Source organism: Melospiza georgiana, chromosome 1 (genome assembly GCF_028018845.1).
Source record: "Melospiza georgiana isolate bMelGeo1 chromosome 1, bMelGeo1.pri, whole genome shotgun sequence".
NCBI lineage: Eukaryota > Metazoa > Chordata > Aves > Passeriformes > Passerellidae > Melospiza > Melospiza georgiana.
In genome coordinates, this window is record NC_080430.1 from 66279888 (window position 1) to 66306268 (window position 26381).

The 26381-nt window shown below is 41.6% G+C and overlaps 1 protein-coding gene across 11 annotated transcripts in view; it reads right to left on the bottom strand.

Moving 5' to 3' along the window:
- The window catches only part of ATXN1 (ataxin 1), a 368814-nt gene that overhangs the window by 67991 nt on the left and 274442 nt on the right, over positions 1–26381 (bottom strand). For all 11 annotated transcript variants that reach the window (XM_058027067.1, XM_058027093.1, XM_058027084.1 and 8 more), the window contains one exon: positions 21750–21873. The gene's annotated coding sequence lies outside the window, so the exon portion shown is untranslated. The remainder of the gene's footprint in view (positions 1–21749; positions 21874–26381) is intronic.

Consider the following 26381-nt stretch of genomic DNA (forward strand, 5'->3'; position numbering starts at 1 on the left):
CTCCGAGTCCTGACATTTCCTCAAGCAAAGAGTAACAAAGAATGAAGTAAGACAGCAGAAGGGAGTTACTCTGGAAAGCTGAGCAGCACCAAACAAGACTGCTAATGTTCTTTTGGCAAAGCAAAAGATTTGTATAACACTTTTTCCTCCTACTGAATGCATTTGCTCTTAAAAATCGATTTCCTCTGACACTATTTATTGCTGCACATTACTCGGTGGTACGAAGAAACTGCATGGAAAATCACAACGTTACGCTTGTTAAATTGACCCTACAGGGTCACACCACTAGTGCATGCATCATCCCAAGAGCCAAGCCTGCCAAAGTCATGCTGTGCATATCATCACTAAACCCAAGACAAGATGCAAATTTGGCTGTATCATAGCTGATTTGCGTAGCTTTCCATTGGGCTTGTACAACCTTTTTAGCAAAATGCCAATTTACTTCACTTTCCTACAGCTTATTGCCAGTGTGAGGTACTCACAGCTTTTATGCAAGGCAGACTTAGTGGTTAAAACATTAAAAGAGATAATTAAATGCCTTTTGGAAATAGAACATAGCCTTCAACCTAATGACATACAGCACAGAACTTTGACTGGGACACAGAAATGTTAACGCCCCTTTTCAGAGGTGCAGACTCTCCTCCTCTCTTACATGCAAGAGCTGCACAGCTTTTTCTGCAGAACTATTTGCTTGCAAACTATGAAGGGCCTGAATCCAGTTACTGAGTACACATTTCACTCACACTGATATCAGAATGGATGGCTGCCAGTTTAGTGTCTTGGCTGGCATTCAAACATGCTGATTGCTGAGCCTCCTTGGATTCTGCGTTCATGATTAAAAAAAAAAAAAAGAGAGAGAGAGAGAGAGGGAAGGAAAAAAATCCCCAAACACAAACCAAACCCTCCACAAACATTTCTGACATGCTATTGGGCTAATTTTCCCTCTCTCCTCTTTTGTAAGCTCAGTCTCTGGAAGCAAAAACATGTAAGCAGCACTCTCTGTCAAGAGCAGCAAATAGGGAGTTTGGACTTTATCTCCAAAGCTACAGTACAGCAATCATTAGATTCTTCCTAGCCAAGAAATTTTCACACATGTAGCAGGGGCCAGCCCTCATTAAAGTCAGCAGCAGAGAAAAAGATCTGTTTACACTTCTGTATCCTCACTTGAAAAAATGGAGAAAAAAGCAAGAGAATGAAGAGCTTGAAATGCTCTGAGACTGATGTCACAGCCGAGTGACAGGGAACAGAGAGGTTCCCTGCCTTACACAGACCTATTTTTTCCTTGTTTGTTCTTCAGTACTTACTACCAAAATCCATCACACCGAAAGGCAAGCCAAGAACTCCTTGAATCCCCTCTCTTAGCTCCCAAACACCCCATCTCTATCTCTGGACATACTGCTTGGTATGGCTGGTGCTGTGCAAGCCCTGCTTTCTCTGGCACGGCAGCAGACGCTGTAGATCAGACCACTCAGACATTTCAATTGAACTTGATAGGTGTTTGTTAATAGGCTCTACAATACGTCTGGGAAGGGCTGCCTGGAATTGTAAAATGCTTTATTACAACAGTTTAACAAGCCCAGTGCATACAGTTCAGTGTATTATTTTGTAAGGCTGTAAATGTAAGTGACCAAAGTCTGAACTGTATGGCAATACACATGTAGCCTATAACTAACCCAATTAATGGCAAATGCAGCGATACAGTATCTGTGCAACTGGAGCTGATCCTGACAGGTCAGTCTGGGAGCCCTTCTGCTCCTTGCAGAATCTGTCATCCATGTATTATCAGAATTCACAGAAACCAGGTATATCTATTTGGTGATAACTCCTTGGACTAATTATTAGAAAATTCAATTTATGCTAATTTGCCTAAGGGTGGGGGGGGGAGCATAAAATTAACTTGACACATTTATTTAACTTTTTACAGTATTATTATTACTTAAAAGTTATGACAGCATTGTGCCCAGAGGCCCCAGTCAGGATCAGAATCCCACTGTGCTCGGCATCCCACTGCGTGTGTGTGGATTTCCTCCCAACATAATTTCAAGGTAAAGGCCCCATCCCTGGGTAGTGGTTTGGCCAAACTGTCATGCAAGTGTTTGCCCTGAAGACAGGGAGCAAGGCCATGGAAATAAAGGGCACAAGTGATGTAGGTGCCTTAAACTACCACATCCTACCATGCATGAGCAGCACTCACTAAAAACATTCCTATTTTTGAAGAAGGCAACTGTTGAGTCACTTTGGTTTTTACTATTAAACACATCAACCCAAGCAAGCCCTTTCTCTACTGCTGTGTTTGCTTGCTTCTATTTTATAAACAGACCCTCATCCAATGAATTTAAAAAAATCCCACACAGGGTAAAAGGCCTTAGAAAAGAAAAAAGATACATGTCAGTAACTGATGCAGGGAATTGCCAAAATCTCACCTCTTATTTTAGATGCACAATGTGCAACAACATAATTTTTCCTTGCAGTGAACTTTGAAGTACCCTTTGAAGGATATCTGCCTGAGAGAAGCAGCTAGCTGTTCCACCTGTCTTCATTTCTGGATGTACAAATGCCAAGCCTGAAAGGTCACCATTTGGACAATCATAACAACTGATTGTCCTTGTCTAAGCTGGCCTTTTTATTTATATTCTATATGCTTAACCTCATTGAACAACTAAACTGGTCAGACTATATTATCATATTAATCAACATGCTATCATCATGTTAACTAAAACAAATTTAAATATTTTACAATATTTCATCAGAAGTAGGGAAAATGGGAACTTTTCTGAGTTGGGCCTTAAAATTAAACTACTCAGAGTACTGGCCAGTACTAAGTACACAAAGGAGTGAAAAAAGAATTGCTGAGAAAGGGAATGGTGCCTTCAGGAGTCATTAGAAGACTATCAGAATTAGGAGAATATTAGCATTAGAAGAGCATCTCCTCCTCTGGCTCTTTGGCAGTGTTTTAGAAACAAGCCTTCCATAGTGTATGCTCTTAGTGTTTGCTGGGGCTAAAGGGCACCACAAAAAAGTCAGCATGGTGTAACTTTCAAGAAGCCTCAGAGGCCCCTCAGCTCAGGGGCAGGGGAGATGTCAGCAAGCACAATTTCCTCACATGCTCCCCAATCTTCCTCACACCCCGAAAAGAGCTGAGATTAGCCCACACAAGCAAAGAAAAAAATAGAAACATCAGAAAAACATTCACTTGAGTGGACTGTCCTAACAGCCTTATTTTAGGTCTGCATTTCTGGGGTGAAAGCAAGCACACTCACCTTTCAGGCTGCTGCTTCTCCACAGCTGACTTGTCTCTCTGTGCCCAAACACTACAAAGACCCTGGAGCAAATTTAAACCAAACTCACACACTGGTGTAGCAGATGGAGTTAAGTCTTCTCCAGAACTGCAGGAGCCTATTTCAAAATGTGAGTTTGGTTAATGAGTCTTCTGCTAACCTTCTACTTTCCTCTGCTTCTCTTTCTGCTGAAGTTCATTGGAGTTGTTTCAGGGTTCAATTAAATATGTCAAGCTTTTTACATGCAGCTGCAACCTTGCAGCACAAAGTGACACGGAGGCAGATGAAAGAAAAAGACTCTCTGGTTTAGCCACACACAAATTCAGTGTATTTTGCATATCACTCCTGAAACAAACTATCAGCCCACACCAAAAAGACTTCTGTCTGGGAAGAAAGTGACATTTGAGTCACCTTTGTTTTTCTCATTAGATATGAAGACATCAAACATTCCCCTCCTGTCTAATGGCTCCTATTTTTGCTTCTATCTTATGAACAGGACACATATTTCTGTGGTCCTTTAGAGCACTGCCTGCTTGACTCAGCACTGTGACATCTTGCGGTGTGTGCAGATTGTCCCACCCTGATGAAGTGTGCAAGGTGCCCCCCGTGGCTGAGCTGCCATCCTGGCAGGTGCTGCACCACTCTAGCTGTTGATACCAGAAGGGTACAGAAGGAACAGGTCTGTGAAAAGCTGCTCCTGCCACCAGCAGAAAGCACCAGCTTTGCTTGCTTCTACCCATCCCCCTTCACACTGCCACATTCTGCTGAAGAGGAGGCTTCTGAACTCTCTCGACTTTTGCCCTGCAGGCCACACAGTGCCTTTGCCAGAGCTGTGAGTGAGACACCTTTGGTTAGATTATGCAGCGAGACAAATGTCTTGGAAGGGGGAATTTAGTCCTTTTAGCCTTTTACTCCTATTACTGGCTGGTTCTGTTCTTTTTGATTCCCAAAATAACAACAACATCTATTGTTTGACAACAGGCCTTTATCAGGTTAAAAAAAAAAAAATCAAATTAACCTGCTTACTTCAAAGCCACGCTCTCTTAATTTTAGCTGGCACATCATGAAAAAAATGGTCTAGAACTAACTCAAACAGTCATCTGGAGAAAAACAACATATTTTCCCATGTCATCACCACTATAGCACATACTAACCACAACTATTCAGCCTGTCAATTTTCAGTTTATATTATGATAACTTTACCTAAAAGCATTTCATGGTTCAAAAACAGTAAGTGCAATGCCAAGGAAACATTTGCTGAACTGACGAGTGTGGCAACAGTGGTGTGAGGAATATGCTTTCTGCAAAATGGGAAGCAGAGTAAAAAAGAGATTTCACTGGGAACAACGGACTTTTCAGAAATTCCCCAAAACAGTGCTTCAGGTTGGCTTAATCCCATAATATAGCTTTAGTTTGGTCCTCAGGGGTGAATTTCCCATAAAAATCTCCAAGAACTGTGATGAATGGGAAAAGGAACACATGAATCTCTTTCATTTGCACTGGTATTTCCACTGCCACACAGAGGAAGGCTTTTCACATCTACTGAGCATTTAAGGGAGGTAAGAAAATACACATTTATGTGATTCTGGATAGGGGACTATGTGAAAGGCACAAAACCAATGCATTTTAGAAGGACTTTTGGATGTGCTATCCCCATAATTCACAAGGAACTAAGCACCACACAGTCTTTGGTTACTTTCCTCATTTTATGGAGGACAAAGCAAATCTCTCATAAATGAATCAGTGTGGTTCAAATTCTACATTAAACCCCTCAACTTTGACAATCATATGCCCACGCTCAGGCTTCTAAAACATTCTCATGTTACAACACTGCCAGTGTCATCACTCCAGAAGCAAATGAGAAGTTACTGCATAACTTCCCAGTGATCCAGAGCAAGGAGAGGATTGTTGAAATGGCAAGAACTGGAATTGTATGCTTAGGTAGGGACAGCAAACCAAGTGAAAAAACCCAACCCAAATGAAAACAAACAGAAACCCCTTGAGAAGCCTAGAAAAACACTCTGCAGGCTATGTTACTACTCTCTTCCTTTTAGTGATTTGCCCAAAGCTAGGCCATGGTAACACCATGCAGGTTTCCATAATAAATTAATTGGTAGCTTTGCTTTTGTGGGCTGCAAGAGCAGCCCAAGCCACTTTACTTTGTGACTTCCTAAGGTGCAACTTAGACACTCCAGGACGGCTTTACTCCTAGGGATGAGCAGGAATGCATTTCCCCTTCTTGGTTTTGGTGGGAGACACACTGAAGGTGAGGCATTCCCCCCAAGGACAACCAATTTCAATGTTGGCTGAACTGTAATTCCTTCAAAGAGCTATTGTTAATACAGGCATTGTTCCCTCTTCCTCACTTTCTATGGATTAGGAAGGATGCTGTTCCTGTGTGTCCTCTCTGGACAGACCTTCTGCCTAGAAAGAAGTAAGAAATAGTGAGGAAGGGGGGAAATGGGTAGAACCCTGCAAGTGAGCTTTCATCTATTTCAGAAGTGAGCAGTCATCTGTCTGCAGTGCCCCACACCCAAGCACTCAAAAACACACAGCTGAGCCCCTCCACTGCTCCTACAGCAATTCCTGTCAGTGAATGTACTGCTGATAAAGCCGGAACTGTGTGGTGCCCAGGCACTGCTGCTATTAGCTGTATCTGCCCCTCATCCCATGGAAGCTTTATTTAAGGGAGCCACTAGGTGAAAAGCAGTAGAAATGCAAGTTGTGTCCACCCACTCAGTAAACTAACAGCCATTTTTTATGCAAGTATTGCAGCTCAGCAGTTGTACTATGGAATCCCACAAAGTATGAGACTTCCTTAATTTAGGAAAGCTGCATACTATATCAACTACTGAAAATCTTGGTGTGCAGCAGAAAATGTTTTGAGTCAACAGTCTGAAAAGTATATTTTTGTTTGATGTTTTCAAGATGAGATTTAAGGAAATATAGTATCAAATTTGAAATGTTCTCTGTTGAATCTTTTATTATTTTCAGACTGTGCAACATGCTTTAGTTGATTTTTTAAAAAATGAAAATCAAAAAACCATGCTTCACCGCTGAGGCTTTATCATACCCACAGTACTTACACGTCTACCTAACTTTCAATCAGTCAAGCTGACTGCAATCAAAAAGACAAGAGGGTGTTAAAAAGGTAAGTGTGCCCTGAAGTGTTGTCCTGAACAAAAACTAGACACAGCTATGTATTAGGTGTCTCATGTCTAATAAGTACAGATCACAATATACATTGTGTATCAAAGGGTAGGTAAGAGCTACATGTCTTGAGGAAGGAAACTGAACAGAGAAGAACTGAAAGCCTCTGGGCATAAGATGTGATTGTTTTATTAGAAGGAAGATTATCACATAGAGGCCAAGGATAAAGTTGAAACTTGAAAGGAATATGAGTCAGGGAAGCTGTTCCAGATGGCAGAGCCATGTGGGATGTGACTACACCATCTACTGTGGAAATAAAAAGGAAGAAATGAAAACTAAGTGTTGCAAGAGCATATAGGACTGACAGTAAAATAAGAAAGAACTGAGAGCAGTAGAAGGAAATTAAAGGCAGAGTGATGAAATGAGTCCTTCAGAAATTCTGAAGTGCAGCAACACCACTTCAATCAGCCAATACAAAAAAGACTCAGTCACACTGCTTCAAATGAACCCAAACATCTCAGAGTTTCAGTGCCTGTCCAGAGCACATTTTCTCTGCTTTTGGGTTTGACATATCATGTGGGCAGCTTCTCAGGAGAATCTCCAAGCATGCACTGAAGGAACAGTCAATTACCAGTATATCCACTTAATGCTGATTCCATCCCTACTGTTATATCCAACATCACAAGTGAGTTAGACAGAATTATGTAAGATGGTGTCTTGGGCAACTTAAGAGAATTTTTAAAAAGTGAAAATTAGGCTGAATGTTATAAAACTTGTTAACAAGTCCTTGAGGGAAGTGGAGGAAGGCATGAGGTTTGGACACTGGGAACTTAGTAAGGCAAACACCTTAAAAACACATTGCAGTGACCTGTCCCATCCTGTCAGGAAAACAGACATAGCATGAAGCACAAAAATGCAATGCTCTTGCTTCAATGCAATCAGGAGGTACATGAAAATAAAGCAAAAATAATAACATACAAGCTAACAGACAAAGATCTGAAACAGATTCAGACACTATTTGCAGGCTGTAAATTCCCTTTGATTCAAAGACGGGATTTTCAACCAGAAGTTAGAGGTGCCCTTCCTGGACTGATTAGTCTGTTCACTGTACAACAGCCCAGGCTACTATCCACTATCATCCAAAATGACCGCAAAGATAGGTGGACTTGGAGGCCAAGGTGCACATTGTCTGAAACCTCCATTCTCCATGCAAACATACATGTGCACATCATGACTTCTTTTGTTTGGAGCATCCTTTTGTTACATTTATGTATTCAAATGCCCAGCCAAAATGGGCTTTGACTACTAAAGCCACAGCAGTAATGGTAAGTTCAACTCAAGAGCTGGCAAAAAAGTATGTTATATTTAAATAACACCCGAAAATTATTTCAGAGACAAGTCTGATCTTGACTTATTTTACTGAAAGCATAACCTTAAGTCCATCAAGTCAATAAAAAGACTTGGAGACTTGAAAGCTGACTCTAGGCTGCAGTTATTTTTCCATGACTGATGCTTTTCCAATCATGTTCCTTCCTGATCATGGCTTCTCCATTTCAAAGCAACTGAACTCTTGACCTATCTAAACTAACATTGTTGAAAACAACTGATCTGAATGAAAGTAGCTTAAGAGTCTTGGTCTTCCTATAATTGCCTTTGTAGGAGCCACAGAGCCTGTGGTCAGTTGGCTACTTGCTTGCCTCTCCCCTCTTCCCAGTGAAAGGATGCTTCTGCAAACATTCCTTATTTAAAAAAAAAAAAGAAAAACAAACAAAAACAAATTACCAACAATCTGGAAATCTCTCTTGCAAAGGATAAACTTGTTCTTCCAGGACACAAGATTAATCTGATTGCTTTAAACTCCCCTGGCTTTATCTGGGTACGTAAATGAGACATCTAACTGCTACAGCCATGCACGTCAGCCTGCCAGACACAAAGCAGAGCTAAAAACCAGCCTGCAACTCTTGCATATCTTTCACACTTATTCTTTCAGCCTTGAGGATGTTTTCTTGGTTAGTCAACTTTAAATCTATCTATTGTATATACAGTATTATTTAAAAACATCACTCAAGCGTACAAAATAAACATGTGCCCCACAGAGTTACTAAACGAGAGAATACATTTGCATCCCTGTGAATTTACTACTGCCATGTAGCTGCCTCCAATGTACAGAACAATACAAAACCAGAGTGCTGTGCCAAGTAAGTGAGAGGGCTTGTGCAGAAAAAGGCCAGTGCTCTAGAGGCACAAACAGCACTGTGCAAAGGAGAAAGTCACCAGTTACTGAAAACAGGGCCTGCCAGACATTAAATGTGTATATTGATGACAAAGAGAGAATTTTTTCATGAGAACAAGAAGGCTCTTGCACTTGGTATACATGGGGAGAAGCCGCACAGTAACAAGGAAAGAGGGCAGCTCTCATTTTGCATTCACTGCAGAAGCTAAATGTGAGCAGCATGAAGGGGACAGAGCTCAAGAGCTTTGCCAAAGGTTCCGAAAGAATCTGGAAAGATTCAGAGCCCCTTGTGGCAGAGGAACCCAGCATTGTACAGAAGAGTGAAAACATCCCAGCAACATGAGAAAGTCGTGTTTCAAGCAGCCAGAAACAAAAACACCTCCAGGATTTTGAATGGCAAATTCAGCCAGAGCCCTTCTAACAACAAATCCCAATGAACAGAGAGTCGGATTTGTGCTTTGCCTTCCCTCTGCATTTATCCATCTCTGCACCATCTTTGCTCTGGTGTCCTTCAACAGCCCAGCCTTGCTCCCCATCCTGCCATGCTGGCCTGGCACCTGGGCAAGGTGCCTCAGGTCCTCTGGATGCAGAGGTGGGACTCACTCACTGCTGGCCACCACCAAGGAGAGCTACCAAGGGCAGAGCTTGGCTGTCTCTTTCCTCTCAGTGTCAACAGTAGCTCATGCCTCTCATCTCCCCTGCCTGGTGAATTTAGCTACAACAACAAATATAATAGTAGGAATTTAATTGTCTTTGAGACTTTTGCTTCCTTTAGGATTTGGTGGGAATTAGCCAAGACAGTGTTATGGGGAGGGGAAGGGAAAAATGGGGGTGGGCAATCAAACAGACAGGCATCATCACCACCATGCACACCTCATGTCCTTGGAATCCAAACTAAAAACACCCAGGCTCTTGAGCAGAAATACTCATGAAAACATTTCATAATGCTTTACCAAAGAGTGATATCAGTATAATTATCTGCATTTTATGGCTGCAGCACTGACTGGTCATGACATGCCTCAAGTCACCCATCAGATATCTATTCCTTCTGGTTCTGCCACTGTGTCTCCTGACTGCAAGTCAGTGCCTTACCAGTGGAGTCATCCAAAACCACAGGTTGTACAGGAGGAAAGGGCTTCTGGAGTTAATATATTAGTATCTAAACACCAGCTATTCCATTTGCAGACAGGACAGAGGAAAAAAAATTATAAAGATGTGATAAATACCATGAAACACAATTCTCTGTCCAAAAGGCAAGACTAGCCTTTGACAGGTTCAGTGCACTTAAATTGTAAATGCATTTAATGAAAAGGTAACATAAGACAAAACTGTGTGCTTAAATAAAGAACAAAAGGAGTATCTCAAAGAAGACTGAACAAGAGAGAAGATAGGATATGAAATTCCAGATTTCGGATTGGGTGTCTTCTCAGACTCCTGAAGCCCCCATTCTTAAAAAACCCATCATGTTTCCTCTGCTCTTCAAATCCAGCCATGTATAGCACTATTAAACCAAACTTTACCAAAGCTGAATTTCTACCATTTTCCTTTGTTCCCTTTGCATGTAAAAGAATAAAGTAACTGGCAGTTGCTCAAGAATAATTTAAGTCATTGCTTATTTATTAAAAAAAGTCTCTTATTTTATCCCTTAGGTTTCAAATTCTTCGTATGAGAATTAATTCTTACAAAGGGAGGAATGTTCTTAAAATAAGAAGACAGGAATTATTGAATTAACTTTTTACTGCAAGAAGTGATATGAAATTGCAGCATGAATAGTTGGTTTATTTCTCTAATTGCATATCTTTCTCTGTATCTCTTCCTTTCTTACTGTTTTCAGGTAAAGATCAAGGATACAATTTCTTCGCTATTCCACCATAAAACTGGAGTCAAGTAATGCCCAGCAAGTCTTGATCTCTGCCATCAGTCTCCCACCTGCTGTCACCCTGTCTGACATCTGTGGCCAGGAAATGCCTCAAACTGTATTCCATAAACTGTCCCACCTGCTGCTATGACTAGTCTTAAGACTGATGGTCCTCAAAGGCAATTGCATTTCTAGTGACAACCACTGTGTGAGATGAAAGGCTCTGCAGTGTTTGTTTTGAGTTGCCACATTGCTACTACTACAAGTTACTGCATATTAATGCAGTGTCAAAAGAAGTAGCATGTTGTGATGTCAGGACACAGCCTTGCCCTCATTTTGTAACCTCCTCTATTGAGGCATCAAATTATACTTCCTGGACCACCTTTGAACTGGATTAAAATAAATCAAGTGAAAGGACGCTGTCAGAAAGGAAAGACTTAAGAACACATGGGAACAGTTCCCCAAAAGAATGTTCCCCTCACTCTGCTACAAACATGTCCATATCCACTCCGATCAGGCAGGTAGGCTGGGTTAGAGCCACATGTAGCATCTTGGAGGGTCACACACTGTTTAGATAAAGCAGTGGTCTGACTAAGAGCCATGAGAAAGCCTCCTACAGTCTCTGTTCCAGTAAGATGGTTTACAGACAAACAATCATCAATCTGCAACTACTCATCCCCCACACCATCTTCGCCAAAACAGAAATGGAAAGTACAAAAAAACCCCCATAGAACCAAGAAGAGGCACTTTAGTATGACAAATCTTTTCTAAACCAAATCACTCGGGTTTTCCAGCACAATACAGGCACTGAGACCAAACCCATCTGAGTGTAATTTCAGTTTCAGCTAAACTGATATTGCCAGCTTTGCACAACCACAATCAAAGTTTATTGTGCTCTTTGCAACATTTTGAAGTCCTGGAGGAAATGTGTAAATAGAAATGCCTTCATTGAGCTTAAGTACATTGTCATAAGCCTTAAAATGCCAATCATAATTAAATTAAGGACCATTTATCCTACTTCCAATTGCTTTCCCAAAGAAACAATCACCAGTGCTTTACATATTACCTTTAGCACTGGTCTCATCAGACAAGCGGGTTTGTGTTGGCATGGTGGTTTCCCTCTTTGACCAAAGATAAACACCATTCCTTACTGCTTCAAGGCTCCAGCCCTGACATGCCAGACAGCCTTAAAAGCATGCAGTAGTTAACAAGCAGGCTCAGGGCTCAAGCTTGTAAGAGAAAAAACAGCTACTTCAGGTCTTCACAATGGGGGCCATGGGGTGCAAACACTGTCATTCATCCCCTGCCCCTGGTAGTGCAGTGCTCTTCCTCCTGCTGCTTCCCCCTTCCAATTTCAGTGCAGTCATTTCAGTGAACAAAGCTCTTCCTGCTCCTTCAAACCATTTTTATGCATTTAATTGGTGCAGATCCGGGTGCAAAATGAAAACTGCCAGTGCCAACATGACCAAGGAGCAGGATTAAATCTGGAATTCTGATTGAGCTGTCCTGTTACGATGCTCCTGGCAAGCTCTTACCAGGCAGCTCAACTGAAACCAGTAACTAAGTCATGATTTAAAACTGGTGAAATACCTGCACTGCAGTGAAAAATTATGTACACACTGATTTCATGTGTGGTTTATACAAAACAGACTTACTCTAGAAAATGTGGACTACAGCTCATTCTGAATCTACTCTGTCTTATACATGCGCCAGGGGGTGCAGAGCCAGCACACATCCGTCTGCAGGAACAAAACACATCCCTCTAGTACTAGACACACTGAGCCAGTGTTTACAGTGTTGATCTGCTAATAAGGAGACCCAGGAATTCCAGAACACGAGATTTATATTTATTGCTATTTTACACTGCCACAGAATGTGCCAAGTTTGGGCACTTTAAATGATGAGGGCTGCTATTGCACATTCCCTTATCAGTCTTTCACACTACTGCGTTACTGAAGCATCCTGATAAGAATGTCTAAAATGTCTGCTATGTTTTAAAACAGCAAACTCTTCCTTTTCAGCTCTGACCCAGCCATTTCAGTCAACAAAGCTCTTTCTAGTTTTTCAAAACACTTTCTACTCACTTAATGATTGAGATCATACTGACTGTCTTAGAAACTGCCACTCCCCAAAATAATCCAGCACAGCTATTTATTTGTGGCTTGATGCAGTATTTTGAGGACTACTATTTCACAAGATGGAATGAAACATGAACATCCATCTTTTGACGAGATCCAAGCTCTGATCACACTTCAGAACGTCACACACAGAACATTAATGCACCTTTTAAATGAAGTAAATCAGGAAACTGTGCAACTAAAAGGACCAACTTGCCAAACCCAGCATATGTTTTTGCACTTGCTTTTCCATTCCCAGGCTCACTCAGATCAATGTATATATAGATAGGCATACGTGTATGTGTGTATACATACGCATTTGTTCTCAACCGCATGTCCCAGGAAAGTGCCAGTCAGAGGAAGAACAGTCAGGGAGTAAAAAGCCACTTCTACTATAATGAGTGAAAACAGTTTTATTTCTAGTCATTTTGGGATTGTCAAGATCTTCTTTGATTGTTTCTTCTAAAACCTGTCTTCTGTAAGTCTTTGAAAAAACATTTGATAGAAAACTTAGCTGGAATTGAATGTTAAAATACTACATTATGAAAGTCACCTATCCCTGCACTCATTTGATTCTGCAAGAACCTCACCTGGGAAGGAAGAAGGGAGAGGTGGAGTGGGAAAAGAACAGCTAATTAGCAAAGTTTCACGATCTAATTCAACATGCCAGCCCATTTGCCTGTCAGTCCTGCACATACAAACATGATGAAAAGTCTAAGTTTTTCCCACTTTTATTCCTCAGTTTCACCATTTCTGGTTGTCTGCCTTGGTACTTCTGTCCCCTCACACAATGCCTTTAACTCCCTCAGGCTTCAGAGCACCACGTCCAGAACCAGGAAAGTCATTCACATGCAACAGAATGAACAGGACCGAAGACACCCAGCAGGATGTGATTTTTCTGAGAGCAACAAGGCTACAGGCTATGAGCAGTTCAAAATATTCCCTACCACTTAGTACCTCCACTGCAGTCCCAGCAAGCCGCCCAAGGCTGAGTGATGCCTGCACAGTAAAACTGCAGGCAGTACCTGTGCTGGCTGCACAGCCACTGGCACAGACTCGGGGGTTTGTGCCAAGCGGGCTCAGGCACTCGGAGGGTGCACTGCAGGGCCAGGCTGTAAGGCTGTACAGACACACTTGTTGGACTCTCACCAGCAGCACCCTGCTCAGTCTAATTAGCATAACCAGAAAATATGTAAGGAGAGAAGCAGGGCTAATTAGCCTGAGCAAAGCACCTTGTCAGCTTGGGAATCTCTGCAGAGGGCTTGGATGCACAAATAGATGTACCCATCGTGACTGAGCCTTCCTTACTCCCTGCAGTCAGCAGGTATTTCATTATTCCCAAGAACTACTTACTGCTGAAGCAACGTGTCTTGTCATGTGAGAGCAGAGTGGGGTGATTCCTCAGTTCCTAATGCTGCTTTTTTGAAGCAAAGAACTGCAGGGATCTTATATATCAACATATGATGCTTTCTCCCATTGCGAGTGCTTAAACAGATACACAACAGCCTTCCTTTGCATGATCGTTTTTGAGGGAAGAGGATCCTCTTATGGTTGCTGTGTATTTGTTTATTTCTATTTCCTTGTGTAGCCTTCTAGGTAGTTGAAAAGGAGAGGAAGAACACAATGCTGAGAATAGTTTCACTACTTCACTGTACCTTCCCTATCTCAAAATACTCTCCAGATGGAAAGAGTTTATTTGGAAGTAGGCAAGCAGAAGGCTGACTGAAGAAAAGTGATAATTACATTAGAATAATAACAACAAGAAAACCCAGAGCTAATGAAGCCTGACAGCTTCATTTAATTTAAGAAGAGACTTCACCCTATAATGAAGACATATAAAGCTCTACAGTCCTTTCTACGGATGCCATGAGCAGCAGCAGGACTGCTTACTAAGCCAAATCCCTTCAGCTGAACTGGTCTGACTGGTCAATGATAACAAGAAGGAAGTGCTTGTATTTATATCTCCTTGACAGCTCTGCAGGCTACCCCTCAGATTGAATAGAAATAGTTATACAAATGTTTTAATGCTTCTGGTAAAAGTAAAAAGGATCCTGGTGATTTGCACTGTGGAATTAACGGACATGTCTTAACTCAGAAATATGGTACGAGGACCTTCCCACTTCAAAAGGCAGCAGTACATGACTGAGTGACTAAGAAACATCATTTTGTCTCTTTTCCCCGTAAGAATCTGACTCTTTAACAAAGTCACTTGCAGAGCACAGCTTTACCAAAAAACCAACAACAAAAACAAACAAACAAAAAATACTCCCTTCAAACAACGTCAAGTAGGCCCAAACCATTTTAACTGTGAATATGAAAAGTGTCAGCTCCTCTAGTGCTCTTCCTGTTGCTCCACCCTGAGTGTCAAACTCCTTTTTACTTCACCAGAGGTTCATGTTACCTGAAATTTCTTTTTGTCACCTATTTGCATCAGAAATGATGAATCAAGCTGTTGAGAAGACAAGTTTTATCTGCCAGAGACACAAACTCCTGGGAGCTGAGGGCTTAAGGCACAATTTTCCCACTGCCTCCATTAAGGACATTTCTGTTGTAAGGAATCTCCACAGCTCTATTTACAAAGGTACACCTGTCTGGGAAGCCACATTTTGCCCAGCTTCTTTCAACTGACACAGCTTTTGTAATGTTTTAGCAGGATTCATTGCAGTCCAAATGTTGGAAGTGAGACAAAGGGAATTTATAAATCACCACCCCAATTCTGACTGAAGGTTGCTTGGCACAGAAAACCAAATAATGTTCCTCCTCTCATCCTCATACAGCCCTCACTTCCCAAACAGATTTCTTCTATTACTAGGGCAATAACTTGGTAATAAGTTGCACTACCACAATAAACGTTATGTGCCATTGTAGGGAGGGTTTTTCTTTTACTTAAAGAGCTGCCAAGAAAACTCATTATAAATAAATAAAAAACAGCACCTCTGGTTTGCTTAATTTGTCTCTAGTTCTGACACCTCAACAGGAAAAGAAGCTAAAGGCAATCCTGTCAACTTGCTTATCTTCTTCCTCTTGACCTTTGTGCCATCAGGTGCTTCTGAAACATTCATCAGTGTCTGTAGCTGGAAGCAGCTAAGCTGATTAACAACAAGAAACATAAAACTCACTGAGAAGGAAACCTGATAACATCAATATACCCAGTTTGAATAAAAGTATCTGATACTCCTTCCCAAAATATGCATCCATGGTCAACATGCCGAGCAGGCTGCAAACAAACCTGAAATAAATATGAATGAACAAGTTGTTCAGAATAATATTCTGCTAGAAAGGGCTCATGATTCCTCTTAACTAACCTACCACTATCAGCAGCCTTTCCTTTTGAATGCATGCTCCAAAGAGAAAATGGGAAAAAACCTCCTGTCTAGGAGAGCTTAATTTATATTCTCTTCTTGCTGCTGCTGCCACAAACATTATCAGCTCTGAGAGAAGCATTGGCAGGTTATGAGATACTGTTAGGGTCACCATGGGCACAGCAAACCAGCTCACAAGCAATGCTAACTATTGCAGCAGCACGAGAAAGCAGCAGCGAAACACAAGAAGCATAAGAAAAGCGGAAAGAAATTCTCACAGGCATGAGACACCTGTGTTTTGATCAGCTGCGCCCCAGAAACAACCTGCAAACAGCAGGGCAGCTTTCATGCCATGCTATAAACCTGCAAAGGCTGGGCTTGGTTCCCAGTGCTTCTTCTTGGTTTCACTGGAAGTCTCTTGGACCAAGCAGAGTTGCCAACAAGGATCAGAAATTTCTCCAGCTGGCACCACCAAGTTAAAGATAAGAAACCAAAAGCTACAGTGCTGAACTACAGGAGATGCTTTTTGTGGTCTCATGGACCACACTGGTATTGTGATCATTAAAGGCATAATTCACCTTCCTGCCTTGCTGCATTTACTCACTCCAATGCACTGTGCACTAGGACTGCCTGGACTTCTCTAATGCCAAATCATGAAACAAAGCTGACAGCAAAAAGCTGGGGCAGCAGTTAAAGCGACTGCCAAAGAGAAATCTGTTTGCTCAGGCAAAAGCTGTTCTCAGTCCAAACATGGGAGTCATAATCTTACAGCCATTTGCTTGGAAGACAATGAAGGGAAGGCAAAACAGACTGGGAAACTACAGCTTGCCACAGTAGAGAAGAGAAGAGAACAATCTTTGTGCCCAGATTTCTTTGCTCTGCAGGGTAAGTTTTACAAAGCTGACAACCAGTAGCAACATGTAGTGGCCTCAGGCGTCATGCCTGCCCATCAAAGACTTGGATTTTAGCCCTGGAGAAATTACAGCTTCTCACTTCTCTGGAACCTATACTGGACAAGAAGAAAGCAAGAGAGTAATGAATGACCTAACTAAAAATTATTTTAATATATGGATTGCATACTATAAGCCATAAACTTAGGATTGCAGGGAGAACTAGGAGGAGATATGGAGAAAGAAAACATCATGTATTTACAGGAACACCATAGCCACAGAAGACAAAAGACAACCAGCTGGGGCTGCTACAACAGCAAAGTCATCTACTGGAGTGGTAGGGGCTAGCACACTGAATGGAAAGTATGGGTCCAGCAGATGCTTACTGGAAGCTCAGCAGTTCAGGGTGGAAAAGACAGTGAGGAAAAGGCAGCTAAGGAAATCATTAGTTGAAGAGCCAGCCAGCAGGAATGTGGAGAAGAGAAAGGTAAATCCAAGGAAGCTACACAGAAGTGAATAAAAAAAGGTATTTGGTCCTCTGGAGCACTGGTGGCTTACAGCTTCATTGCTGCACCTCCTTCTGCAGGACTTGAAGCCACCCTGGCCACCTCTCTGCTGGGTGCAAGCAGGCACAGCCCAGCTCTCGCCTGCTGTCCCTAGGTGTCCATACACTGATCATACCGGGGATCCCCCAGCAACAAAACAGCTCAGCTGCTGTCAGCTGCCAAAGCCACTTTGCCACCCATGCAGTCTGAGGATGGCTGTGGCTTCAAGGCCAACAGAGGGGGTGAGCTGACCTGATGCATAGAAACACTCACCACCACCACTCACTTCGCATCTGCATAGGCACACTTGCCCTGCAGGATTTCTGCAGCATCCATTTTAATCCAATGTTCGACAGCTAAAGTAAACTGCCGAACTGAAGGCCCACAGTTATGGTCAGAGACTTTTTTCTGAAGCCCCACAAGAGACTCAAACTGTTTCAGCTTCCTCTCCCAAACGACAGCCTTGAGCTGTTCTCGTCTGGCTGCCAGAAGCCTGTGACGTGAAATAAAAGCCAGGAAATATGACTTTCTGAATAAACATTTATTTGGTGAGAAATACTTCTGATTTTTTGGCAGAGAAATGGCAGAAACCTGAAGCCCTATGTATAGCATGCCTGCAGAGAGCAATTTCTATTTAAAGGGAAGCTGCAGCTGTCTGTAGCTCTTAATGAAGAATAATGCCTAGGAATAAATTACTGCTGTTTCTGAGAGACATTTCTCAAATTAAAGCGATTCTTCCCTTTTTCCCTCTCACTATAAATACCAAGTGGCATGTACTGGGCTGTTGTTTGGAAGAACGGACACATGCAGCTCTGCTCTTTTCTCAGCAGCCTGGTAATTTCCATAGAAAACCATGGGGTGATTTAGCACATGGATACCAAAGTGACACAAAAGCAGAGACATCCAGAATCATTACGCCTGCGTGTGTCAAAGCTTCCCATAACTCTTCCAAGGTGTGTACAGCTCAGAAGAGAAACCAGGCATCACTTCCAACCATGCCACAAACCCGGTGTGGAGGCTCCAGGCGTGGGAGAAAACCGCCACGAAAGGCTCATTCACTAACCTTCCATTTCCATCACTTGCACAAGCCTCCTCCTCCCTGAGGGGCTGCTGCAGCAGCAGGATGGGCAGGCAGAGAAGGTGATGCTCTGGGGAGAGGGTGTGCCTGGGCTGCAGCCAGCCTGGCCAGGCAGCTCAGGAAGCAGCACTGACATCAGCTCCAGGAGCTGTCGCTCCCAGAGCCGTCGCAGCTCCACGTGCCAGGAAAAACAGCCGGCAGCCAAGGGGGAGTACATGGGAGATAGGACCCAGGGTAAAAAAAAGCAAGGAGGGCCAAGGAACAGAAAAAGAAGGCAGCAGCTCAAAAATGGGATGGAACTGCGGCTAAGCCATGCACAACCACGGTCCCCCGGGACCCTCCCCAGAGTCTGCCCTCACAGCAGCAGGTTCCCCACTGAAGGCGGGGCATAGAAAGCCTGTCTGGGCTAGAAGTGAGGATGTTTACTATCCTGCCATCTGCAGTTTGCCCAAAATAACAATTATAGATATGAGATCAACTGAACACGTTTCTGTTATTGACACATACTGGATTTAGAGATTTATTTTCCATTTCCCACAAACTGTGCCAGAGGTTTTCGCATAAGCACAGAAAAAAAAAATAATGTGAAGAAATGCCTGCGAGTGACAAACATGAAGATTTTATTCATTGCTCCTGTTAGAATGTGTTTGTGTGGCTAGCACTCCAAAAAAGCTGTGGCATATGTTTTCAGGATGGAAAAAAAAAACCTCAGGATACCTATATCCTACCAGAAAATGACAAAACCATATGCTGGAAAACACAAGGTACCCCCTGGCAAGAGCAAAGAGCCTTGTCTTGCTTCTTTTTACCCTTACTAAAATAAATGTTCCTCCTTAATGAACCCTCCTGACATCCCTTTCTCTCTCCCCAGAAGTGGAATATGGACTTGATTTGTACAAGCACTGCTATTCCAGAAATGCATTTCATCCAAATGAAGAGAGCAGGAAAAAGGAAGCAAGAAATTTGTACTGTTTGGTAAACAGGCAGTTTCTAGGTGGATACAAGACACTGGTCTCAATTTACTGCACCCCTCCCTCCTCAACCCCCCCTTCCTCTGAAATTTGCCTGGGTGGCAGAAGGAGGCAGCAGAAGGGAAGAGAACAGCCACCACTTGCAGTGGGAAAAGTTTGATCATTTTCCTCACATCTTAACACGACGACACCCTGCAAACAGGGAAGAGGGAGCAATATTTTTCAGTAAATTCACTGCGTGCCAGTACTTCCTTTCAGGAGAAACACTGTACCTCCTCACCTCTGGTATTCTTGTCTCCCTAAGAGGTTAAAGGCAAGAGGAGAGGAGGAGCCTAGCTGACTGCCTCATTCTTGCAGCAGTGTCATCCAAGCAGAAGCCAGGTGACGAAATACATGCTCAAGGAACTGCTAAAAATCTCTCCATCACCTACAAACGATTCCTCAAAAGGAAACAGTCCTGGATGCCAGGGTAAGAACAATTCTCAAGAACATTTTTTCCCATCCATACCTGCTGAGAAGAGTGCTGCTTTTTCTGCACTACCCCAAGCCTCCTGAGTATAATCAGGGTTTTGGCACCACAATAGCAGAACATCACACTGCACTTTAAAAGGGCTGATTTTAAACCATTTGGGACAGGCCAGAATGTAATGATCACACTGACAGTATCTTCAACAGATATTATATCCCCAGCAATGGCTGATGATTGCCTCTTTCAGTTTAACTTGCTGATCTGGCACACCAGATGCTCTCTATCGTGTGAGGTGGTGCTGCTGTTGTAATCAGTGGAGGTGATTGCAACATCTTAAACAAACATCTCCAGTTATCCCAACAGCTCTGCATGCTAGGATGGTGGTACTATTATTATTATTATTATTATTATTATTATTATTATTATTATTATTATTATTATTATTATTATTATTGGCTGTCCTCTTTTGTTGTAGGATGCCAGCATGCAAAGTAAGTTCTTGTGGTTATAAAGAAGCCTTTCAAAGAGTGGGAGTAAGCTGATATGGCCATACCACAGGTACATGGACAGTGAGAAGCTCCACATCTTAGAGGCCCCTTATTCATCCTAATGAGCTACTAACTTGGCTTAGTAGCTTAGTGGTAACTAGTAAGTAACAATTCCAAATGTTGGCTGTGTCAACTATTTCACTGTAGATCAAACCAGGTGGGAATGGCAAGAGATGATAAAAAATTTTCAGTGTCTTCTCTAATATTTATTTTGCAACTGGATTTTGGGAAAGCAGCACCACTTGGACTCTGTCTCAATCTGCTTCCCAAAGCCTGAACCCAAAGGGAAAAGCAGAGCAAAGGAGGGTATCCAACTCTGAGGGAGCTAGAAGGCATGCCAGAAAATATATTTATATTTACTACATTAATGGAAAGCGCACAAACTACTTTGCTCCAACTGGAAGAATCTGCAGCTTGTTTTATCACTGCTAACATCTTGAAGAACCACTGGGCATAAGAATTAAATACTAACATAAGAATTAAAAACTAACTTGCCTAACTTGGAAACCTCCATGGTTCTTTCTTAAGAAAAAAATAAGGATTATTCTAAAACCTGGCAGGCAGAGAACTGTTGTTTTCCTCTTTTTGTGAGAATGTTTACATTTGATCTGCATGTTTCCCCATTTCAACCCAGAAAAGCAGTGGGCTTCAAGAAATAACAATGAACATAAAAATATTCATGCTTTCTCTTTAGCCATCCCTCATGGGAACATTTTTTTTATTAATACCATAGCAGAATCAAGGTCTCAGTTGAGTAACTGTATTTCCCTTAGAAAGGCTACTCCAGTTCCCGTGAACACAAACTTCTGAGAGGAGCCTTTGTACTGGAAATACTCAAACTAATATACAAAACTGACCATCAGGAGTTTGGAATACCAAAAATAACTACAGAAATAACTACATTTGCATTCCTCTAATTTGAAAGTGGTCGAATAACTTCAACCATTGTGCAAGTATGCATAAACTCCTGAATCTGACCTGTAGATCCATGGACTGTTAGCGATTGTATTTTTCATTCTTGTTAGGCTACACAGTCACATGGCCTTCCAAAGTAGGCTCACATATTTAACTAAAAAGCAATAGAAGTATGACAAATAACTGTAGCAGTCCAACGAAAAGAAACCCACCATCGTTCCTTAGATAATACTAGTCTTCCCCTAAACCCATTAAAAGAAAAAAAAATAGGAGGGAGAGAAATTTAAGTCTTTGATGCTCAGTGCATCACAGGAAAGAGACCAAACACTACAGGGCAGATACTACCTCCCAAAAGACACAATTGGAAGTATTTATTATCACTGCTAGGAACTCACAACATTCACTTTGTTCTTCTTCAGGGAATTCTGGATTATCCTTTAGCATGAAGATTTTTCAGAAGCAGCTGGATTGTTCACAGGTCCTCACTGTCTTTCCTTTTTCAAATAAAGTAAGGTAGACCTGTAAAACAAAAACAATACCAAGTCAGAAAGGAAAGCAAGGAAAAAAAAAGAGGAAAATCCATAGAGCTGTTTAACAAATGAACAATCGACTCCTACATCTCCTTGAAGCAAATGCATTTTTAATGAGTTCCCAAGATGGAAATTCTGGAACAGAGTGAGTGTCTAGGATAGGAAGAGTCATTTGCCCTGTACATATTATCACAAAAAATTAAAAGCCAGTTCAGATTTGCTGAAGCAAATACACAATTAAAATAATTCTTGGATACTTCTGTTGTTGTAAAGAGAAAAAGAAAAAACTACTTGGAGTTGCTGTTTAGAAAAGTGTCTGCAAACAAAGTTCACAATGTGCAGAGCAATCCACACAGGAAGATTTTTGTTCTCAATGAACTCCTCCAAGAAAATGCAAACATCTATCTATTTCCATGGTTATCTGCAATATTATAACAGAGGAGTACTGAATCCAAAAATCCACACACACATGTTCTTTCTGTTCCTCAGTAGGAAGTATTTTTCATATTTCAGATTTTAATATTGTGTGGTTCTTTCATTAATTCATTAATTTTTTTCGACAAAATTTAATTGTGGACCAACTCTTAATTTTTATTTTTTTTTTACGTACTACACATGGTATCAGACTATCCTCAGCCTTTTTATTGAGGTCTGAAAAAACTGCTGGGTTTCATTTTTATGTGAACCACACAGAGAATACTTAAAATTGAGTGTATATTTCCACAGGTCCCACATTGAACTTTTTCCCTTGAGCCAGGTTCCCATGGTCTCCTTGTGCTTCCCAAATTCTTAGTTTCACTTTGTCCCACCAACATTTCCTACCTCCTTAATGTAAGGCTTCTCAAACATTTCACATGTCACTTCAGGGTTTGTGCACATGGATCCCATCCTACCAGCCTTATGGTAGAATCCATGTCCTCAAATCAAAAACAAGTGCAGGACCAAACTCTACACCTTAGACAATGCAAACTCTCTTCTCTTGTTGGAGGAAACGAGGCAATCCAGAAAATTATTCATTTGACCTATCAAGCATCTGGTTTAGGACAGAATGATTCACTCTCTAGAAAGGTCTGGCTCTCTCCATAAAGTGAGTCTAGACACTGAGCTCAGATGAGATGGCTACATATGAATGCAGATGAATCTCACACTACGTGAAGGCAGGAAACAAGTCAGACAGATGGACAAGTGCAGTTCATGGGTGAAGAGCAGAGAGAAGACAGAGCAATGATTAAAAAGTTGCTATTCAAAAGATGTTTACACTTATGACTGTTTTAGTTGAACATCCAAAGCAACAACAACAAAATCTTCCAAAGCCCAAAGCAGTATCTGCCCAGCTAATCCAGTTTTGGCAGAAGACTGCTCCTGGATTTACTGGCTCAGGCTAAGCCTTCATGGAGCAGCATCTGTAAAGAGCATGCAGCTGGTTGGGACTTGGGCAGACACCTGGCAATGATGATGACAGTGACCACTAGTCTCAAGGCACAGGCGTCTTTGACCTCTACCTGATGGACTGTAGCAATGCAAGATACCTGTTACAAAAATCTTCCCAGTTTAAGAAACTTAAGGCAGTTTCTTTGGAGCTACAACTCCTGTATGAGGCACAGCTACCTCAAGAGCCTTTAAACACCCAGGCCCTGGCTATACTTCCAAGACTTTGGTCAGCAACTTCTCTCCTCTACTAAAGTGGGACTCCACTGCTTATCTGACAGAGAAACCAACCCACCATCAGACATGGTCTCACAATATTTTTAACTTTAGAAAGCAGGCCAAAGAGAGAAAAATAACACAGACCTATTTAAAAAAAAAAAAAAAAAACCAAAAAAAAAAAAAACCAAAAAAAAAACCAAAAAAAAAAAAACAAACAAAACCTTGAAACTTTGCTTAAAACCAAATCAATTTATTTTCAAGCCATTTATTTTTTTCTTTAAATTACGAGAATCTCACAATCAAAAAACCTCCATCTCAGCTCGAAATACTCAAACCATTTTGCTTCTAAGTGTTACAATGAAAGATTTCAGCATTTGCAAATTATTTATGGGATTCTTTCCCCAATAATTTGGCAACCCTCAGAATTGCAATTTTTAATCCTTATCCCTTGTCATTTAGCATTCAGGGGAAAATCTTCAAACGCAGTCCAAATGACTATGAGAAAATATTTAGCTTTTCCAACAAAAATCAATGGCTTCCAATTACTTTTAGTAAGAGCAGAGAAGTTTACTCCTTGCAAACTCCTGCTTGGATAGACTTTTGAGAGCCTCCCTGGAGAGTCAGCTGTGTGTAACCCTAGGCTGACACCCATCACACTCAGTGACTAAGTCCTTCCACTAACTTCAACAAGTGGGATTAGGATTTTGATTCTGTTCAAGTTAGCAAGGCTCTGACTGGCCAAACCAAGGCTTTGATCACTGAATCAGGAGCAAGGCTGCTTGATAGCTATGCAGTGACCTTGCTGTCAGCCCAGCACAGGGACACAGGAACAGGCCACAAGCAGCACCTATCCAACACAGGGCAGTGGTGGTACTCTGGGGGCAGATGCCTTCTCCCTGTACTCACATTTCACAGGAAAGATGACATGAAGCGAGGTAGCTTACACCTCAGGCAAAAAAAGGGGCAAGAGACCTTGTATTTACCACAGGGTGCCTTTGTACCATGCACACAGCCAGTTATTATGGAGCAGATTATGCACTATAAATTCACAAGCTAGTTTAATTTGCTGCAACTTGCTCACTTGACCTTACCCATAGGCACTTCACTCTGTGAGAGCCAAGTCATGCCTGCTTGCAAATGTTCCCAGGCACTTTTATGCTTAAGATTTAAAGATAGCATAGCACAAAATTCAGGATGCATGGAGACATGCTGCTTCTTGAAGCACAACCCTCACCTGAAGAGCAGAGCATTCAGTCCCTAACTGGGACAATCTTTTTGCTATGCAGATCTGATGGGCTCTGATGACATGCTCTTCATGGAATAAGGAAAACAGTCATAACTTGGAGGGACCAGCAGAGAAAGCTGGTTAACAGTACAATCAGGTCTTAACCAGACTTTGTGACTGAAGTTTCCACAGGATAACAAATCATTATCATGTACGTGGTTACCAATCACATCTCTGCTATAAATGGGAAGCGTTACCAAGGAAGCTGTTTTTTCATGGTCCCACAGCATTACGGTTACTCAAATATCACAGCAGAGCCCTGTCTTTGAGAGCTAAAAAGGACACTGTGCTGACAGATTAGAAGTGTAATTGAGACATGAACAGATCTCAAATCAAAGAATATGGAAGTACTTCTCAGGAGTATTTTGAGACTAAAATTGGACCCCAGGGCAATCAACAAATAAGGACTGTAGTACAAGCGAGCAACTGCAAATTGGCAAAACCTGAAAACCAGAAGTTGGCTACGTGCAATATCCTGTATTTATTCCAAGAAAAGGTCATGCTCTCCCATTTTGCTTTGAAGATCAAGCAGTGAGAGATTACTGCTTTACTAGTCCTTTCCTGCAGGTTTTTAATTGTCATCCCTTGCTCTCTTGCATGACATAATTTGGTTTTCCTAATTCACAAATCAGCATAAGCTAATAAAACTGTTTAAGAGACGGGAGCCTTGTGCCCAAGTTGTTTCGTTGTTCGCTATTATCCCTCAACTAATCCTTCAACTCAAATAAAACCGTAATTCATTTCCTGCTTTATTCTCCCTCTACATGAAATAGTTTCAGACAGGTTCAATCCTGCCTTACCGCAAATGGGAAAGGCGAGGTTTTATCTTCCTGGAGCGTGCATGATTTCAATTACCTAATGTGTGTATCATCTATCATGTCAGGAAAGAACTTTGAAATCATTTTCAACAGGTTTTTTTTTTTTACACAATGAGAAAAGATTCTAATGGAAATAAATTTGAAAAAAAGAAAAAAAACCATAAACCAACAAAGAATTTACTATATCTTAAATTTCAAGTTAATAAAAGCTTCTCTAAACCAGCCATTCCAAACTTTGCCCATCTAAAAATCTTCTGACATTTTGTCTAGTGTATAAAGGCTGATGATGATGTTCTGCTAGTGTAAAAATTACTTAAATCTCAATTATGTCTAAAATTAATGCTATGGTGAAGCAATATCACCTTAGGACAGAAGAGGTTTTGTTTGCATAAAACAGGCAAGAATCACTGATTTCTGTTTAGCATTCATTCCTCATCTGAAGCTTGATCCTCCAAAGCTTTTTCATATAAACAAACATTTCCCATAGCTTTGCATGTGGTCCACAGTGAAATGCCCAGCTTCACAAGGTGTTACACCCACTGTGTGCAGGGTGAATAACTGTATCTGGGTGCACAGGAACAGTAAATCAAGTTGTTAGCACTTTGCATATCCTGCACGTCCTAAACCAGAAAAACAGGATACAAGATCATGGGGCTCAGACAAGGAAGCAATCCATCCTGCCCCATAATTTCCAGCAGAGGGAAGAACTTCTATGTTGCCTTCCCCAGCTCTGTGAACATGGGACAT